The sequence below is a fragment of the Scyliorhinus torazame genome, chromosome 4 (assembly GCF_047496885.1).
Source record: "Scyliorhinus torazame isolate Kashiwa2021f chromosome 4, sScyTor2.1, whole genome shotgun sequence".
Classification (NCBI taxonomy): domain Eukaryota; kingdom Metazoa; phylum Chordata; class Chondrichthyes; order Carcharhiniformes; family Scyliorhinidae; genus Scyliorhinus; species Scyliorhinus torazame.
In genome coordinates this window covers 65,240,465-65,262,307 of record NC_092710.1, presented here as the reverse complement: position 1 = coordinate 65,262,307, position 21,843 = coordinate 65,240,465, and the positions used below count along the sequence as shown (strand labels likewise).

At 42.4% G+C, this 21,843-nt stretch overlaps 1 pseudogene; it reads right to left on the bottom strand.

Moving 5' to 3' along the window:
• Positions 1 to 21,503, bottom strand: part of LOC140411379 (NACHT, LRR and PYD domains-containing protein 3-like) — a 93,997-nt pseudogene extending 72,494 nt beyond the window's left edge.
• Between the last annotated feature and the right edge of the window lie 340 nt (positions 21,504 to 21,843).

The following is a 21,843-nucleotide window of genomic DNA, read 5'->3' as shown; positions in this document are numbered from 1 at the left end:
CTCTCCGCCCAAGCCTCCAAACGATCTAAATCCTGCTGTATCCTCCGACAGTCCTCATCACTATCCGCAATTCCACCAACCTTTGTATCATCTGCAAACTTACTATTCAGACCAGTTACGTTTTCCTCGAAATCATTTATATATACTACGAACAGCAAAGGTCCCAGCACTGATCCCTGCGGAACACCACTAGTCACAGCCATCCAATCAGAAAAGCACCCTTCCATTGCTACTCTCTGCCTTCTATGACCTAGCCAGTTCCGTATACATCTTGCCAGCTCACTCCTGATCCCGTGTGCCTTCACCTTTTGTACCAGTCTGCCATGAGGGACCTTGTCAAAGGCATTCCTGAAGTCCATGTAGACAACACCCACTGTCCTACTTGCATCAATCATCTTTGTGGCCTCCTTGAAAAACACTATCAAGTTAGTGAGACACGACCTCCCCTTCACAAAACCGTGCTGCCTCTCACTAATACTTCTATTTGCTTCCAAATGGGAGTAGATCCTGTCTCGAAGAATTCTCTCCAGTAATTCTCCTAACACTGACGTAAGGCTCACCGGCCTATAGTTCCCTGGATTATCCTTGCTAACCTTCTTAAACAAAGGAACAACATTGGCTAGTCTCCAATCCTCCGGGACATCACCTGAAGACAGTGCGGATCCAAGGATTTCTGTCAAGGCCTCAGCAATTTCCTCTCTTGCCTCCTTCAGTATTCTAGGGCAGATCCCATCAGGCCCTGGGGACTCATCTACCTTAATATTTTTTAAGTCGCCCAACACCTCGCGTTTTTGGATCTCAATGTGACCCAGACTATCTGCACACACTTCTCTAAGTTCAACATCCACCACTTCCTTCTCTTTCGTGAATACTGATGCAAAGTATTCATTTAGTACCTCGCCCATTTCCTCTGGCTCCACACATAGATTCCCTCGCCTGTCCTTCAGTGGGTCAACGCTTTCCCGTGCTACCCTCTTGCTTTTTATGTAAAAAGCCTTGGGATTTTCCTTAAGGCTATTTGCCAGTGACGTTCTGTGACCTCTTTTAGCCCTCCTGACTCCTTGCTTAATTTGCTTCCTACTTTCCTTATATTCCACACAGGCTTCGTCTGTTCGCAGCCGTCGAGCCCTGACAAATGCCCCCTTTTTCTTTTTGACGAGGCCTACACTATCTCTCGTTATCCAAGGTTCTTGAAATTGGCCGTATTTATCCTTCTTCCGCACAGGAACATGCCGGTGCTGAATTCCTTTCTACTGACATTTGAAAGCCTCCCACATGTCAGATGTTAATTTGCCCTCAAACATCCGCCCCAATGTAGGTTCTTCAGTTCCTGCCTAATATTATTATAATTAATACGCAAAATGGGATAGGTTCAGGAACGATCTAGCTACTCAACATTAGGCGTCTATGAGGAGCTGTGGGGCATCAGAAGAAGCAAAACTGTACTCAGTCAGAATCTCGAAGCTCATGATCTCGAAGCTCATTTAGGGCAGAGATGAGGAGACATTTCTTCACCCAAAGAGTGATGAGCCTGTGGAACTCATTACCGTAGGAAGTAGTTGAGGCAAAGGCACCGCAGACACTCAAGATATTGTACTTGACGCGAGCAGGATCAAAGGTTATCGGGAAAAAGCAGGATTAGGCTTTTGAGTTGGACGATCAGCGATATTTCTTGTGGGGCATTCTAGAATGAGATATGTCCGTCTCAGGATAAGGGGTAGCAAATTTAAAACAGATTTGAGGAGAAAATACTTCCCCCAAAGGGTTGTGAATCTGTGGAATTCGCTATCCCAGAATGCTGTGGATGCCGGGACACTGAGTAATGTTAAGGTGGAGTTACGACAGATTTTTAAATTAGTAATGGGTTGAAGGGTGAAATAGAATAGGTACGACGGTGTAGTTGATGAAATCAGCCATGATTGTATTGAACGGTGGAGCAGGTTCGAGAGGCTAAATTGCCTACTCATGCTCCTAGTTCTGCTAAGAACTATTCTGTCTAATTCCACCTTCCAGCTCTTGGTCTGTCGCCCTGCTAACAGCACCTCAAGTATAAATTTGGTGTTCTTTTTTAATAAGTGGATTTATTGATTAATAAGGAGATCAGGGGTTATGGAGAGAAGGCAGGAGAGTGGGAATGAGGAGCATATCAGCCATGACTGAATTATAGAGCAGTCTTGATGGACCCAGTGGCCTAATTTGCCCCTATATCATATGGTATTATGTAAGAACCTGAGCTGACTTGGTAGGATGGATACTTGATGGGATGACATTTTAAAACTCCCTTCCTGAAAAGGTGGTGGAAGCAGAGACTTTGAATATTCTTAAGGCAATAGTTAATACATTCTTGGTAAACAAAGGATTGATAGATTATAGGGGTGTAGGCAGGGTGCAAATTGGAGGTTACTATCCGTTGAGCCATGTTCTTATTAAAATGGCAGAGCAGGCTCAAAGGGCCTGAATGGCCTACTCCTCACTCTTATACCTGGAGATGATTCTGCTTGTGGGGAGACTAAAATTAGGGAGCATTCCTTGAAAAGAAGAAGTTTTCCTTTAAGAGAGGTGAGAAGAATTTCTTCCCCCCCCCCCCCCCCCGCCCAAGGTCATTAGTGTGTGGAATTGTTTTCCCGCAGACAGTAGAAGTTGGGTTGTTTAATTTATTCAAAGCCGCGTTAGACAGATCGTTGTTAGGCAAGGAAGTCAAAGGTTCTGAAGGGCAGACAGGAACGTGGAGCTCAGTCAGACCACCAGCAGATCAGCTGTGATCTTCTGAATAGTGGAGCAGGCTCAAAGGGCCAAATGACCTACTCCTGCTCCAATGTTCTGATGTAAAGTGTCATCCAAAACACAACAATTGTGACCATGCAGCACTCTCTCAATACTGCACTGGAGTATCAGCCTATGCATTTCTGCTCAAGTACACAGAGTTACACGTCAACCCACAATGTTCTGCCTCAGCAGCGAGATCCATGGCTCGCACTTAGATTTTGACAGAAGGTGTACAGTGTCAAGCAGTTAATGAAAGCAGCCTTACACACAGCAAGATGCTGACCGCAGTTTCTGTATTTTCCAGTCCTGGTTCTTCAGAGCTTCCGACAGATGCTTCACTCCTGAATCACGCAATTTATTTTCACCCAGGTCCAACTCTGTCAATGACCGGTTTGTACTGAGAGCAGAGGCGAGATCCTGGATACTAGAAGCTGAGAAACCATTATCATACAGCCTGTGGACCAGAGTAATAAAGGTAAATTTAAAATGGGGAGACATATTAAAATGATGTACTTAGCAATAAAAAGATTACTGCTGTACAGTGTGCATTTGTGCGTGACTTTTCGAACACCCACAATAATGGTGTCAGTGAAGGGTGGGTCTCCAAATCCCTGTTACTTGTCAGGGTGCCAGCTCACCATTGCCAAGTCATTTTGAATGCAGCCAAGTTATATGTGACAGCTACTACAAGTAGCAGGTAGCCAATGAAACGTCTAAAAGTGCACATAAAGGCTCCTCTCCTGTTGCCGAGGGGACAGTTCCAGTCAGCAGAAGGACCCTCTGCAGAGGTCAGGATATGGCCAATGAATGGAGGAAGCTTCCCAGTAGTATACTTGGGGTGTAGGCCAGCACTCCATTAACCAGTTTCACCCCGCCAGCACTCCATGAACCAGTTTCTCCCCACCACCCCCTCAATCTGACCTCCCCACCATGATTGATCCTCTTTCTGCCGCAAATTTCCCTGTTAAGATAACGTCCCTCCACAAAGAGATACTGGTAGCTACGGTCTCTCTCTCTCTTTTTAAACTTTCGGCAAGTTTTCAGAGGGCAGCTTTGTCTCTCCCAAGTGCATCGCTAGTTCACACCTCTGATAATGCGGTTAATGATGTGTCAGCGCTGGAAAGCAATCAATTGCCTGACCGTCACCATTAATTGATTGGGGCTCCAAGACCCACTTAATTGGTGGCCTCTTCTAAAATAGTATCCAATGTCTCGGAGCCAGCAGTTCCATATTTCCAACATGGAATTCAGCTCGGTGTTGGAATAAGGATCCTGGAAAGAAAATCAACCTCAAAAGTGTACATTAGTAAAGTAGATATTAAACACCATTTATACTGTGATGAAATACATTCATTCTGTGTGGCTGCATACTAAGGTAGCAGACTCTGGGGATTGTAATATTTAGGTTCAGGGTGTTGCATGACCTGTTAAATTTGTTCTTGCCAGTAATAGGGGATTGTATTGTTGTGATATGTCACCGAATCAGTCCGAATGTCAGTGAACAGCACTTTGTGGGGGTCAATTTCGGTTAGTCAATCTGTCAGCCAAGAAATGTCCCTGTATAAGGGACAAAGAAAAGAAGTCCCAGTTAAGCATGAAAAGAGTTACAGTTATTAGACTTTACCGTGGCCGAAGAGAAGCCTGGAAGCTGCATGAAGGCAAACGAGTTAATGCGCGAGTGTACTTGGACATCTATGCAACACAATCTCAGAAAGTGAGCTTGAAACCCTGTGTGGTGAGTCATTGCTGAAACTTCCGAATTGGAGTGACTTGAAAGAGAATTCAAAGGTGAGATCTTTGATGGTGATGGTGGAAAACATTGAGAGATGGATGGCGTTTCAGTGAGATTGATTGGCTCACAGTATGTCTAATATATGGATGGCTTGCTCAGTAATCCCTGGAATCCATTTTTGCTACACCTGTGATTTATTGTGTAGTGTGGTGCATTTGAATATTTTCCTGTTAATTCAAGTGTACCTCATATTTACCCAGAACATAATAAGATAGATATTGAGAATTATTTTATCTTCTGAACTTGTATAGTAAGTTTATATGTGTTTGTTCCAAACCAATGGAATCTTGTGACCTCATTCCTTTAGCAGGAGTCTGTAATCTCAAATTCTACACGGGATTTTCCAGCTTCCCCTCTGCGGCACGTTTGCCGGTGGCAATGGTGTTCGCCATTGGCGACCGGTGGGATCTTCCAGATCCGCTGCAGTCTACGATGTTTTGCGGAGCTTGCCTGTCCCGCTGTCAGGGATCCCGACACAGGGGGTCAGCTTTGGAGGAACCGAAGATCCCGCTGGCAGGAAGAGCCGAACAACCCGCCCTTTACTTACTTTAATCAAAACTTTATCGGACGGGACTGGGCTCTGCCTATGAAGATATGTTGCTTCCAGCATGAGTTAAGCCACATTGCGAACTGGATTGACAAACTTCAATTGGTTGTCAGTGCAAGTCTTGCCACACTTGGGATTTAAGATGATCAGTCAGGCTCACGTATGCTTGTTAGAAACTGCATCCATTCATAGGCAGAGCCCAGACCTCTGGAGGTTCAAGGAATTTGCCGAAGCACTTAACCTTTCCAATTAAACACCTGCTCGGAGTCATTGTTCCTCGGTACATTCTCCATTTAACACCTCGACAAGAGTCAATGGCCTTTTAATAATTTAAACAAATTACTGTTCCTGGTGCATTCACCTTGTCAATGTCTACTAGAATCTGCTGTTAAACCTTGCAGCACCTTGTTTCTGAAGCAGTAGAAATTATCGTTCCCTTGGAAATTTTCCATTCGTGTTCCTTTTCTGAAGAGGGCAAGACAAAAAGTGGCATCACCTTGTCTTCTTTAGGAATACTCAAGTGCTACAATACCAAGTTACTCTTCATAGATGCTCTATTGAAATAGTTATTTCATAGAATCTACAGTGCAGAAGGAGGCAATTCGGCCCATCGAGTTTTCACCGGCCCTTGGAAAGAGCACCCTACCCAAGCCCACACCCCGACCCTCCCCATAACCCACTCAATAGTTATGAACACGAAGGTCAATTTAGCATGGCCAATCTGTCTAACCTGCACATCTTTGGACAGTGGGCGTAAACCGGTGCACTCGGAGGAAACCCATGCAGACACGGGGATAACATGCAGGCTCTGCACAGACAGTGACACAAGCCGGGAAACGAACCTGGGATCTTGGAACTGTAAAGCAACTGTGCTAACCACTATGCTACCGTGCTGCCCAGACTGCGTTTGTTTATGAATAGATGTCTGCTAATAATGTAGTATTTATAAATAATATTTTTACTGATTTAATGAAATCATAATGACAGACATCCCGTTATTATAAACACAATCATGTACTCACTCCAGTTATTGTATTTTGCAGTCCGGCTTCCTCAGTGCCTCACACAGTAGTTTCACTCCTGAATCTCCCAGTTTGCTCCTACTCAGGTTCAGTTCAATCAGTGACTGGTTTGTCTTGAGAATGCAGACAAGAGCTTCTGCACAAGAACCTGTGAGACAGACATCAGCCAGCCTGGAAATCAGAGACAATATGAATCGGGAGGAATCCCGGTTCTTATTAACAATGCTCTGATTGATTGTAATGTTAATGCACAGTGTCAGGCATCCTGTTATTATCAACACAATCTCACACAGATTGATACCTACCCCAGTTTCTGAATTTTGTAATCCGGATTCCTCCGACCCACAGACAGTGGGCTCACTGCAGAATCGCCCAGTTTATTATTACTCAGGTTCAGATCCTTCAGTGACTGGTTTGTACAGAGATCGAAGGCGTGATGCTCAGCAGAAGAAGCTGTCAACCTGTTTTCCTCCAGCCTGAGGGGGGAGAGGGATGGTTGGTTCGGGATTGGTTGATGGAGAAGAAGCAACATCAATCAGGCTAACAGAAGGGGAAAAAAATCAGGAGTTGGAGTGGTCCACAAGCTCCCGAACAGAAACCACACCGCAAGGCAAAATATACGTGAAGAAATACTGGATGCTTGTGATAAAGGAACGGCAAAAATCATGGATGACATTCTCCACGTAAACTGGAAAAATCAGACTGGCAGCAGTATCCTGGATGAGGAGTTATTAGTACTCTTTTGAGAGTTTCTCAGTGAGCATGTTCTGGAACCAACCAGGCAGCAGGCTGTTTTAGATTTAACACTGCAATGTGAAAGGATAAATGAATGACCTCAGAGTAAAGGCAGGCAGCAACAACCACAATATAAGTGAATTTTACATCCAATTTGAAGGGCCATTGGGTTAAAGACTAGGATTTTAAAGTAAAGTAACTGTAACTATATGGGCAAGAAAGTTGAGCTAGGTGAAGTGAACTAGGACACTAGGCTAGGGAATTGATTAATAGAAAAACAGTGGATGACATTTAAGGGGATATTTTTATCGCCTCTAAAAGGATCTAGTACTTACAGTGAACTAAGAAGTTAAGGAATCCACCATTCTTAAGGGGAAAAAATATACAACTGCGTAAAGATGAGTAGCAAGACAGGTGATTGGTCAGAATCTAAAGGGCTAGAGAGAATGACTAAAAGGTTAACCGGGGAAAGCAATTAGAAAGTGGAAGTGAGTGAGAAATGTTTAAAAAAAAGAATGTGAGAGTTTGCAGATACACGTGAAGAATCAGTAAAAAGCGAGTGTTGGTTTACTGGAGACTGAGAACGGGGAGCTAATAGTAGATGATAAGTAAATGGTGCATGAAACAAACAGTTATTTTGCTTCTGCCTTCACCATACAGGATGCAAGAAACATTCCAGTAATGGCCGTAAATCAGTAGGTGGAGAGGACAGAGGGAGGTGGAAGAGAGAGAGAAGAACTTGGTTGAATTATAATTACTGGGGAAGCAGTGGCCAAAGGTAGCCGGACCATGGGTTACAAGGGGAATTAGAGATAGTATTCGATTTAAGGAAGCAGCATGCAAAGAGCCAGGAAAAAACAGACCTCAGGATTGGGAGCAGTTTGGAAGGCAGCAAAGGAGGACCAAAGGATTGATTAAGAAGGAGAAAATAGTCAGAGAGTAAACTTGCAGAGAACATAAAAACGGACTGTAAGAGTTTCTAGAGGTACGTGAAGAAAAAAAGATTGGTGAAGCCAAATGGGAATACATAATGGTCAACTAAGAAACGGCTGACTAAATAATGCATACTTTGGTTCTGTCTTCAAAAAGAACACAAATAATATCCCAGAAAGGTTGTGGAAGACAGGGTTTCCAGAGAGGAAAGAATTGAAGGAGATCAGTAATAGCAGAAATTAATGGGACTGAGCGTCGATAAATCCCCAGGGCCCAATATTCTACATCCCATAGTACTTAAGGAAGTGCCCCTAGAAATACTGGAGGCATTGGTCGTCATCTTCCAAGATTCTATAGATTCTGGAACAGTTACTACAGATTGGAGAGTAGCTAATGTAACCCCACTATTTAAAAAGGGAGGTAGAGAGAAAACAGGGAATTATAGACCAGTTAGCCTCATATATGTAGAGGGAAAATTCAAGAATAAATTATCAAACATTTTATAGCAGAGCACTAGGAAAACATTGGCAGGATCAGACAGGGTCAGCATAGATTTATGAAAGGGAACTCATGCCTGACAAATCAACTGAAATTCTTTGAGGATGTAAATTGTGAACACTTGTGGGCCCAACACTGAATCCTGAGGGACACCACTAGCTACTGATTGCCAACCAGAGAAACACCCATTAATCCGCACTCTTTGCTTTCTCTTAATTAACCAATCCTCTATGCATGCTACTACTTTGCCCTTAATGCCATGCATCTTTATCTTATGCAGCAATCTTTTGTGTGGCACCTTGTCAAAAGCTTTCTGGAAATCCAGATATACCGCATCCATTGGCTCCCAGTTATCTCCCGCACTGGTAATGCCCTCAAAGAATTCCACTAAATTAGTTAGGCACGACCTGCCCTTTATGAACCCATGCTGCGTCTGCTCAATGGGACAATTTCCATCCAGATGCTTCGCTATTTCTTCCTTGATGATAGATTCTAGCATCTTCACTACTACCGAAGTTAAGCTAACTGGCCTATAATTACCCGCTTTCTGCCTACCTCCTTTTTAAATAGCGATGTCACGTTTGCTAATTTCCAATCAGCTTCGACCACCCCAGAGTCTAGTGAATTTTGGTAAATTCTCACCAGTGCATTTGCAATTTCCCTAGCCATCCCTTTTAGCACACTGGGATGCATTCCATCAGGGCCAGGAGACGTGTCTACCTTTAGCCCCATTAGCTTGCAAATCACTACTTCTTTAGTGATAACAATCATCTCAAGGTCCTCAACTGTCATAGCCTAATTTCCATCAGTCACTGGCATTTTATTTGTGTCTTCCACTCTGAAGGCCGACCCAAATAACCTGTTCAGTTCCTCAGCCATGTCCTCATCTCCCATTATTAAATCTCCCTTCCCATCCTCTAAAGGACCAATATTTACCTTAGCCACTCTTTTTTGTTTTATATATTTGTAGAAACATTCTCTGTCTGTTTTTATATTCTGAGCAAGTTTACACTCATAAACTATCTTATTCGTCTTTATAGCGTTTTTAGTAGCTTTCTGTTGCCCCCTAAAGATTTCCCAGTCCTCTAGTCTCCCACTAATCTTTGCAACTGTATATGCTTCTTCCTTCAATTTGATACTCTCCCTTATTTCCTTCGATAACCACTGTCGGTTTTCCCTCTTTCTACTGTCCTTCCTTTTTGTTGGTATGAATATTTGCTGAGCACTGTAAAAAATCGCTTGGAAGGTTCTCCACTGTTCCTCAACTGTTTCACGATAACGTCTTTGCTCCCAGTCTACCTGAGCTAGCTCTTCTCTCATCCCATTGTAATCTCATTTCTTTAAGCACAAAACACTAGTATTTGATTTTTCCTTCTCACCCTCCATCTGTATTTTAAATTCCACCATATTATGATCGCTCCTTCCGAGAGGATTCCTAACTATGAGATAATTAATTAATCCTGTCTCATTACACAGGACCAGATCAAGGACCGCTTGTTCCCTCGTACATTCCATTACATACTGTTCTAGGAAACTATCGCGGATACATTCTATGAACTCCTCCTCAAGGCTACCTTGACCGACCTATTTAAACCAATCGACATGTAGATTAAAATCCCCCATGATAACTGCTGTACCATTTCTACATGTATCAGTTATTTCTTTGTTTATACAGACGACTCCGATCAGTGACTTTTTCGCCTTACTATTCCTGATTTCCACCCAAATGGATTCAACCTTATCCTCCATAGCACCGATATCATCCCTTACTATTGCCCGGATGTCATACTTAGAAAAACAGAGCTACACCACCTCCTTTACCATCCACTCTGTCCTTCCGAATAGTTTGATACCGTTGGATATTTAACTCCCAGTCGTGACCATCCTTTAACCATGTATCAGTAATGGGCACTAAATCATTGTCATTCACGATGATTTGCGCCATCAACTCATTTACCGTATTCCGAATACTATGAGCATTCAGGTAAAGCACACTTATGTTGGCTTTTATACTCTGTTTTGAATCTTAAAACCTTGATCAGTAGCCTCTGTAAGTTATTTTTCCTCTTAACGTTTTGCCTAATTTTCCTTGTCGTTGAACCCATATCTTCATGTAACAATCTGCCTTGTCACTTTCCATTTATGTTTTTACTTCCCGTTTTATTCGTTTTAGTATTACTGGGCCTATTCACTGACCTCCCCTCAGTCTCTGTACCTCGTACTGTCGCCTTTTTTGATTTCTGACTATGGCATCTCTGCCTTACATTTCCCCCCTTACTGCCTTTTGTTTCTGCCCTTGTTTAACTACCTTGCGACTTCCTGCATCGTTTCCGATCCCCCTGCCACATTAGTTTAAACACTCCCCAACCGATCTAGAAAATACCCCCCCCATCCCGCCCCCCCTAAGACATCAGTTCCAGTCCTGCCCAGGTGTCACCTGCCCAGTTTGTACAGGTCCCACCTCCCCCAGAAACGGTCCCAATGCCACAGGAATCTGAAACCTTCGCCTTGGCACCATCCCTTCAGCCACGTATTTATCCTATATATCCTGTCATTTCTACGCTGACTAGAACGTGGCAGCGGTAGTAATCCTGCGATCACTACCTTCGAGGTCCGATTTCTTAACTTCCTTCCCAGCTCCCTGTATTCTGCATTTAGAACGTCATCACTTTTTTACCTATGTCGTTTGTACCGATGTGTACCACGCCCACTGGCTGTTCACCCTCCCCCTCCAGAATGTCCTGTGTCCGCTCCGAGACATCATTGACCCTAGCACCAGGGAGGCAACATTACATCCTGGAGTCTCGTCCGGCTACCGAAACGCCTGTTAAGGTGTTCTTGGATATGAGTCACAAAACGTTAGCCAGCAGGTGTAGCTTGGAACCAAGGCAACTAATGGAATAGTATCCTTCTATAAGAGAAGAATTGAACATAAAAGGATGTTATGGTTCAGTCATACAGGACATTGGTGAGACCGCAACTCGAATGCGGTGTGCAGTATTGGTCTCCTTGTTTAAGTAAGGGTGTAAATGCATTGGGAACTGGTTCAGTGGCGGTTTCTGACATTCAATAACTGGAATGAGCGGCTTATCTCATGAGGAGAGTTTGGACAGGCTGAATTTGCATCCACTTGAATTTAAAAATGACAGTATTGACAAGATCGATGTTGAAAGGGTGTTTCCTCTTCTGGCTGATTCCAGGACAAGAAAATTAAAGGTCACCCATTTAGGACAGGGAAGATATTTTTTAACTCAGAGGTTTGTGCGAGTTTCGAACTCTCTGCCTAAGAGGGCAGTGGAAGGGGATCACGGAATATTTTTAAGGTAGATGTAAATATATTCCTGCTGCGCAAGGGAATCAAGGTTGTCAGAGGCTGATGGGGAATGTGGAACTCAAAAAGGTCAGACATGATCTTACTGAGTGATTCAAGGGGCCGAATGGCCGATTTCTGTTCCTATTACGCATGTCTGTATTTACCCATACAGTATGTTTGTCTGTACCCATACATTATTATTACAATAGCACTAATAATGTACTGTTATTAGTGTGTAATGAGGCAGGATTGATTAAGGATCTCATAGTTCGGAACCTCTTGGAAGGAGCGACCACAATATGGTGGAATTTAAAATACAGTTGGAGGATGACAAGGTAAAATCAAACACTAGTGTTTTGTGCTTAAACAAAGGCGATTACAATGGGATGAGAGAAGAACTAGCTAAGGTAGACAGGGAGCATCCCAGAGTGTTAAAAGAGAGGGCTAGGGAAATTGTAAACGCACTCGTGATAATTTATCAAAATTCACTCGACTCTGGGGTAGTCCCAGAGGATTGGAAAGTAGCAAACGTGACACCGCTGTTAAAAAAGGAGGTCGGCAGAAAGTGGGTAATTATAGGCCGGTAAGCCTAACTTTGGTTGTAGGGAGAATGCTGGAATCTATCATTAAGGCCGTAACATTTCCCGTAACAGCCTCCCCGAACAGGCGCCGGGATGTGGCGACTAAGGGCTTTTCACAGTAACTTCATTTGAAGCCTACTTGTGACAATAAGCGATTTTCATTTCATTTTTCATAAGGAGGAAATAGCGGGGCATCTGGAGGAAAATTGTCCCATTGGGCAGACGCAGCATGGGTTCACAAAGGGTAGGTCGTGTCTGACTAATTTGGTAGAATTTTTTGAGGTCGTTACCAGTGCAGTAGATAACGGGGCGCCAATGGATGTGGTATATCTGGATTTCCACAAAGTTTTTGACAAGGTACCACACAAAAGGTTGCTGCATAAACTAAAGATGCAAGGCATTGAGGGTAAAGTGGTAGCATGGGTAGAGGATTGGTTAACTAACAGAAAGCAGAGTGTGGGGATAAATGGGTGTTTCTCTGGTTGGCAACCTGTAACTAGTGGGGTCCCTCAAGGATCAGTGTTGGGGCCGCAGTTGTTCACAATTTACATAGACGATTTGGAGTTGGGGACCAAGTGCAATGTGTCAAAGTTTGCAGACGACACTAAGATGAGTGGTAAAGCAAAAAGGGCAGAGGATACCGGACGTCTGCAGAAGGATTTGGATAGGTTAGTTGAATGGGCTAGGGTCTGGCAGATGGAATTCAATGTTGCCAAGTGTGAGGCTATCCATTTTGGGAGGAATAACGGCAGAATGGATTATTATTTAAACGGTAAGGTGTTAAAACATGCTGCTGTGCAGAGGGACCTGGGTGTGCTGGTGCACGAGTCGCAAAAAGTTGGTGTGCAGGTGCAACAGGTGATTAAGAAGGCTAATCGAGTTTTGTCTTTCATTGCTAGAGGGATGGAGTTCAAGGCTAGGGAGGTTATGCTGCAATTGTATAGGGTGTTGGTGAGTCCGCATCTGGAGTATTGTGTTCAGTTTTGGTCTCCTTACCTGATAATGGACATATTGGTACTGGACGGAGTGCAGAGGAAATTCACTAGGTTGATCCCAGAGTTGAGGGGATTAGATTATGACGAGAAGTTGAGTAGACTGGGACTGTACTCATTGGAGTTTAGAAAGATGCGGGGGGGATCTTATTGAGACATATAAAATTATGAAGGGAATAGATAGGATAGATGCGGGCAGGTTGTTTCCACTGGTCGGGGAAAGCAGAACTAGGGGGCATAGCCTCAAAATCAGGGGAGGTAGATTTAGTGCAGGAGGAACTTCTTCACCCAAAGGGTTGTGAATCTCTGGAATTCCTTGCCCAGCGAAGCAGTTGAGGCTCCTTCTTTAAACGTTTTTTAAGAAAAAGATAGATGCCTTTCTAAAGAATAAAGGGATTCGGGGATATGGTGTACGGGCCGGAGAGTGGAGCTGAGTCCACAAAGATCAGCCATGATCTCATTAAATGGCAGAGCAGGCTCGAGGGGCCAGATGGCCTACTCCTGTTCCTCGTTCTTATGTTCTCATGTTATGATGTACCATGGCAGGTATCAAGATTTTTTTTTCTTTTGGGTTTGTAAATTTAGAGTGTCCAATTCCTATTTGCAAATAAGGGGCAATTTAGTGTGGCCAATCCACCTGTCCTGCACATCTTTTTGGGTTGTGGGTGTGAAACCCATGCAAACACGGGAGAATGTGCAAACTCCACACGGACAGTGACCGAGGGCCGGGATCGAACCTGGGACCTCGGCGCCGTGAGGCAACCATGCTAACCACTTGCGCCACCGTGCTGCCCAGTTATCAAGATTTTAATAAACAAAATCTCTGACAATCTGTTACTTACCAAAGTTCCTGTATTTTTCAGTTCGTTGTCCTCAGAACTGCAGACAGCAGTTTCACTCCTGAATCCCCCAGCTTATTCATCCCAAATCTGAACACAGAGTTAGAACCAAATTGAAAAAAACACTGGTTAAAAAAAATTCTTTCGCATGTTACCAAATGTTTTGAAAATACTTCAGGAAATTAATGCGCAGATTTGGCAATGAATTTCACTCTATTCTACGTTCATATATTCACAGGTTGTCAGGAAATACCTTTTTAAATAAAGTGTGGTCTCTAAGAATCCTACAGTTATGCCTCGGTCCAGTTTAATTTTCAAATGATCAAAATCCATCTCCTCGATCTTGAGCAGACGTGAGGAATCTTGTCTGGTTCCTGATCCTCCAGAAATCTCAGATTACTTGCAATAGACTATAAGGTTTATAAGAATTCATTTTAGATTTTAGATTCTCCATTCCTAAGGAAGTTACTAACTGATTGTCTCATTGTTCATCACTTTACTACCAAATCTGCTTCTCTCTGGTTTAATTTATCTATATTTCCTTCACCCAGAGCAAAAATTAAATCGACAGTTCCACAATTTGCTGAACAATTAGAAATAAATCGTTACCCAACCACATGACACTTGTTCAGAACGGGTTCTAACCGCTGGAGTCCTTCGTACTGAATGTAACAGTTCTGCAGATCGAGGTGTTGTATTGCATTACAGAATCCAATAATATGAGACAAGATCACACAGTCAATTGGCGTCAGACTCAATCCAAAAAACGTAAGTGCTTGAACAGATCCCACTGTGTTCTGAGCCAGTGCTTTATTTTGAGACTCAAACAGGTAGTGGAATGCGTTCAAGAGGTTCCTTTTACCAGATTCCCTCTCTGTGTTTCCAATCTGTCCTTCAACATTCGCCTTCACCCAGACAATCACTCCGCAGGTTGTTTGATGATGAAATGGACCCAGCAACTCCTCCAGGGGCCGAGCTGCCTGTAGGGAGGAGAGACCAGCAGCAAAATGGAGAAATATCTCAAAGCGTCCATCTTCCTCGCAATGGGCTTCACTGAGGACCTTCCCAATGTCTCCGGGATCTGGAGTCAGGAATTGTGCGAGTGCAGCTACAAACTCTTGGATAGTGAGGTGTGGGAATGTGTAAACCAGATTCTGGGCAGAATCATCTCTCTCCAAAAGTTCCATCAGGAACCCAGACAGGAACTGGGAAGGTTGCTGATTGTAATGGATCAAATCTCCATTTCCAAACACAATCTTCTTCTCGGAGACTCCAGCAAAGGCAATCTCACCAAGTTTCAGTAACACATCACGGGGGTTTTCAATCTCTCGACCATGGTTTTTCAGAATGTCATAAATATATAGGAATATAGCTGGGTGATGGTCTTCGGAACATGCTGCTGTTTCCTGTTTCTTTGTGTAAAGAAGGGACCCAGTGACAGACCGAGGATCCAGCAGTAGGAAGGGTTATAGCACATGGAGTACAGGATCTCGTTCTCCTCCACACATTTGAAAACAGCTGTTGCAACCGTCTGATATTCAAAAAACTTGTTGAAATTTTCCTCCCGTTCATCATCAACAAATCCAAGGATTTCAGCCCAGACACTGATCTCAGCCTTTTCCAATATATGTAATGCAGTGGGACGGCTGACGACTAGCACTGAACATCCTGGGAGTAGCTTGTACTGTATTAAACTGTACACAATGTCAGACACCTCACACCAGCCTTCGGGATCTGTGCACATGGACTGAGGTTCTGTATTTCTACGATTGTCAGAAAAATCAATCCTGTCATTGAATTCAACCAAACCATCGAATATAAACAACAGTCCCTCTGGGTTCTTCCAGAGTTCTCCCAGAACATTCGCAAAGTAAGGATATTGATCCAGCATCAGATTGCTCAGGTTCATTCAAGATTTATTGGAGTTCAAATCCCGGAATTTAAAACTGAAAACAAATTGAAAGTGTGGGTATATTTTCCCAATGGCCCAGTCATAAACAATCTTTTGTACCATTGTTGTTTTTCCAATTCCCGGGATTCCACTCACTGCTGCTGAACTCCCGGAATTGGATTGCCAAACAAAACTCTTTATTTTCTTCAAAAAGAAGCCTGCCCAGGAAAAGCTGCTGTGGAACAATTGATCAGTTCGGATTTTTTCCAGTTCTCTCCGGAGATATTTCTTTCTCCACTCTTCATGGCCTCGGCCTCTTGCCAGCAGTTCATGTTCTACAAGTGTCCGATCTCGAACAGTAGAAATGATCGTTAGCTCAGCGTATCGATCAACCAGCTGGAAAATCTTAACCTTCTCCTTTATTAGGATAGAGTTCACTCTTAGTGTTTCAGTTGGTGCCAGGAGTGTCTCCTTGTGTTTCTGCTGAACATCTTCAATTAAGACAGACAGAAAATGGTTCTCAATGTTACTTGTACTGGAATAGAAATAACTCAATCCCATTTCACTAGATTTGGAATTAAAACCATAGATTAACGTTAAAGAAGAGACTCACAATGAATGCAATTATTTAAAAATGGATAAACTGAAATTATGTCGTGGGACTGAGAAGGAAATTCAGGATATTTTTCATCCAAAGCACAATTAGGTGGGAGTTAGTTGCCAAGAAAGACAATAAATGGACAGTGCAAGTAGTGTCTAAGAACAGTGGAACATGTTTCTACAAATATGACTGGTGGTGACTAGGTGGGTTAACTCGAACAGCAGCAGGCTTAGTTAGGACAATGGATAGCATTGCTGCCTCTGAGCGCCAGGGGCCCGGGTTCAATTCCAGCCTTGGGTGACTCACACTGTCTGCATGAACTTCCTCCGGGTGCTCCGGTTTTCTCCAACGGCCCAAAGATGTGCAGGTTAGGTAAATTGGCCATGCTAAATTGTCCCTTTGTGTGCAAAGATTAGGTGGGCTTACACGGATAAGGTGGGGGAGTAAGCCTGCGTAGGGTGCTCTTTCAGAGGGTCGGTGCAGATTCGATGAGCCGAATAGCCTCCTTCTTCACTGTAGGCATCCTAGTGGTCTTTTTCTGTCCAAAACATTCTCCAGTTATCTTCTGCTTTCAATACTTTCAACAGGTTTTTCAGTTGCTTCATACATATAACTCCTTTCCGAATACTGATTAGAATCAAAAGTAAAACAACTGCACACTTCATTCAATATAACTTTTAAAATAGAAAGCCGTAACCATTAATTTCAATCTGTCTCATCATTCTAGTAAACAACTTCGTACTGCGTATTCTCCAATGCAGTGCTGGAAATTAGAAAATATGATTCCAATAAGCATTGAATTGATCTATCAGGTATATCAGGGATCAGGATCCTGCCAGGGGTTTACGGGCTTTCACAGTACATCAGAATCTTGCCAGGTGTTTACAGGGTTAGACAGCGCATCAGGATCCTGCCAGGTCTGTACAGGATTTCACAGTGTATCAGGATCCTGCCAGGTGTGTGCAGGTTGTCACAGTGTATCAGGATCCTGCCAGGTGTGTACAGAATTTCACAGTGTATTAGGATCCTGCCGGGTGTGTACAAGGTTTCACAGTGGACCTGGATTATGTGTGTAAAATTAATAAGTAATGGCAATCAGCAGTTTTATTTGGTGACAAAAAATGCAACATTCGTATAATTGCAGCATACATAGAAATCGTAAGTATTGTAATTTGAATCGATGCAGGATAGTTGAGGAATGAAGATGAATCGTAACAATTTTGAATGAGCTTCCCGCCTCTGCATCCAATTCCCAGATTTGGGAACTCAAATGGTTCCATCCAAATATTCTGAAGTGAAATTTAGCAGGTTGAAATCTCCATGTCATCTCTTACCCTTCAGCGTAGTAGGGAGTTCGGGTGAGTCTCGGAGAATGTTCATAAAATCAAATTGTTCGGAATCTGCTTAAATAACTTGAGATTTCATGAAATATGAGCTGTTTGATATTATAATATATACAGTGACTCTGATACTGAATTCCTTGTGTAATTTTACCGTACCAAGTTCCTGTATTTCCTTCAGTATGTTGTCGAACTTTAGGACCCTGTGGCGCATTTTCAATAGTGATGTCCACATCACTTTACGGGCCGGAGATCCTTTCCCCATCGCCAGTTTTAGGAGAAATTTGGAACTGGCCGCCGGTTTCCCTTCTCCACGAACTCAGTGACTTTCTGTAAAGAATAATAATTAGCATCATATTGAAGAGTAGAGTAAAAGGTAAACACTGAGAACGAGAAGGAAAGTATCTGCTCAGTGATGGGATTTTCTAGTTCTTTGGTGCACGGAAAACATTCGACCAGAAACTGATCAATTCTGAACATGAGCTGAATATTCCACAGACATCTTAGGATAGAGACTAGAAGTCGGCCATTCAGACTGTTGGATTCAACAATTATAGAGGGGGTCCTATTAAGAGAATTAGCTAAAATATACTGGAAAATAAAATGATTCTTGAAAATTATGGAATCTGCAAAAATATAATCAAGTTATAAAATTGGTTAAACTTTTGAATCCTGACCATGACTGTCTCAAATATTGCAAAAGATGCACTGTAGAAAAGCGATAATAGGGTACATTCAACAAATGTGAAACAATATCGTCAGCGAGACCAGACATGACGTTCGGAGATTGATAGTGGAACAGGAGGCATGAGAATCATACAATTTCAAAGAAAGGATAATTAATTGGGAGTAACTGATTAATGTATAATTAACCAATCGCCTATTAAGGGACTGACACTGTCCTGAACGAACCAAGAATTAGACCAATGGAAATTAGGAAGGGGCTGAACCACAGGTAAAGATTCCCTGAAGAACGTGATCCGCATGACTGATTAGTAAGAAAAACTTTAGTCTTCGGAGATTCTTGAAGCTTTCTTAAAAATTACATTTTTAAAAGTATTTGATGAAATTACTTTTATTTTAGTAAATCTGGAGTTTCTTGAAGCTTTTTGATTTCACTCTTCAGTGTCTCAAGGACTTTTCAATGTACTCTCAAAAGTTTTCTCGATTTAAATTCGTGCAACTGTACCAAGTAAACTAATAAAAATAAAGAGTGTTTGGACACCTCAAACCGGACTGAATATATTATCCTCTGCAGATAAGAGGATCTTTCACAGACCCTAGAGCCTGTTTTGCCCTTCAGACATAATGGCCCTTCTTCAACAAAACACTTCACCAGTTGGAACCATTCCTTGTGCAAAGGAACATGGTTGTCATTTAGGAGGACAGCTCACTCAGCCAGAGGCAATTACTGCAAGAGCTTCTTGCGGTTGTGACCCAGGATCAACCCTCCTCAACCATGTGCAACAAGACCGAGATTGTCAAATTAGATCCACAATGGCTGAAGATAAAACTCAGACACAACTGGTTTCTTTACTGGAGACAGTTTATTGATTTAATTCAAAGTCAACGCTAGCCCAGTGTCCCAGCTATCTCCATCCATATGTGTACAAATAACCATCACCTGCTTAATGTAATTGCCACTACACCGTAACCATGTAATCAATAAGACATTGACAGATTACATTTTCCTCTTTTAGGTTAAAACATCTTGAAAACACAAGAACAATCTTTCAAACCAATTGCAAAGAAACAAAACTGAATGCAGTTTTCCATTTGTCTCATATTAGAATATCACCGACCATTAACAAATCCCACATTTCCCCTCTTGTTTAAACATTTTCCTTTTCTTTACCACGTATAAATAATTACAAAGCAATCAAACAAAATATTGGTTTTCCATGTCCTCATTGTAACACGTACACCTAATAATGTATAGACCAAGTATCTCTCTTTGTAAAACAGTCTGTCCTCTGATGACTTCCATCCACTCATTTTATTTGGAAACCTCTCTTCTTTGCAACATTTATTTTATGCCACGAGGTCAATTCTCAACCTTTTTTTTCAGTGACAGCCTTGCTCAACAAGACTATGTCCCAAATTTCCATGCAGCATTCGAAGGACAAACCTCATATTTCTCCTTGTATAGTATTTCCTTCAGTATATTAGGTAATTTATTGCTTCTATTCAGTGTCTCAGCAGCTACGGTGCTTTTAACGACCTTTATTGTTTTCTTCACTTTCAAGGCTAAAGGACAAATGTATTACTCCTTCCCCCCACGATTAACCCCGCTGTATTATAATATATATCTTGAAGACTGGCTTCTGAAGCATTGTTAAGAGACAGCCCTCTTATTTTCTGCATCACCCAAGGCTGGAAAATTGAGTATTCAATAAATGATGTCCTAGCAGCGACACCCTCATCCAGCAAATGAATAAAAAGAAAACTAGCAATCGCCCAAATGCACAGCTGGCACAACTGTCCAGTCAAAACTTCTTAATTGGTCTATTTCTTACTTTTATGCATTATTCTATTTTGTGTGACGACCTACCTGATTTATTGGGCTGTAAATGATGTTTTCAAAATAAGACTTGTCGATTCAAGATTTCTTCCAACTTAATCTGCTTAATGTCTCACCCTATATTTTTAAAGAGCCCAAAGCTCAACTGCCAACCATAAATGTCTCTTTTGTTTCCTCCATCACCCATTGCTCAAATTCTGCAGGGCCTCACCATAGATAGTCATCAACATGCATTATAAAGATTCCTGCAGGTTTCTCCTTGTGATACCAATAGAACTTCGCTTATCTGCCTTTAGCTGAAAACAACACGTTCTCAACAGGATCAAGCAACTGAGAAATACTATACCCTTGACGGATCACTCAGCTCATAACACACACTTGTTCAACTTCCCCACTTTCTCTTCGATATCACCAGATTCCTTGAGTACTTTTGAAAATACTTTACTTTGAAACTTCTCACTCTGCAAAAATACACCTTTTGTATGAATTGCTTAACATTCCCAAAAATATGTTGCAAAAGGAGCAAAGAAAATCTTCAAACTCACTTTCGGTGGTGGGGGAGTTCACTCTTACATTTTGATCACCAAGTCGTTCTTTGAAACCCCGAGCTACTTGTCTAGTTTTAGCCTTGTACGCGCCCTCAGGAAATACCGTTTATGTCTTTATCCAATTGTGCGATAAGACTGGCTGTACACTGTCAAGCATTTCAGAGTCTGAATCAAATTATTTTCAATTCTTGTTTGGCATCTTCATTGGATTAATCTTCTGATTTGTTAGTCATCTCAATCATAAGGACTTTTACTTCTCGTGGTATTTCTGGGCTGCTCTATGGTCCTTGTAAAGTCAAATTATGACGTCTATTCACCTTCCTTTCTCTTACTGGACCAGAGCTCCACAATCTCTCCCTCCGATACGAGTCCCTTTCGCAAATCAGTTATCTTTTCCTCGGTCTGTGACCACTTTCAGCGCTCATCTGGCATTTTCTGGCCTTCCATAACTTTTCCCAATCTCTGATTCTTACCTGTCGTCCCTTATCTTGCATATTCAGCCACTGTTTGTATTTGTCGGTGGCTTTTCCAGCTCTCCCTATAATCACAGCACCCTCCACAAACCAGTCCCTACTAGCATACATGTTAATCTCGACTTAAGTGCCAACTTTGGATAGTTTCCTTTGGGTAAATGTCCTCATCCTCCTGTCTTTCAGCATCCCTTTGTTCATATTCAGTTCTCCATTTATCTGCGCAAACTGCTCCTCATAATTGTCTAAAATACACCAATGTGAAGTGCATGTCGCTTCTCCACTCTTTGTGTCCTGTTCAGAATCAGTTATAGTATAGTCAGTTCCAAATACGCTCAAGGAATGTACCCTAACACTTTGGTTCCAGTGTTGGAAAAATTATTCTTTTGCCATCATTTCCTATCCCCTTATCCAAGCCTTTCACTTCCTTCACTCCTTTTATACCATATACCCT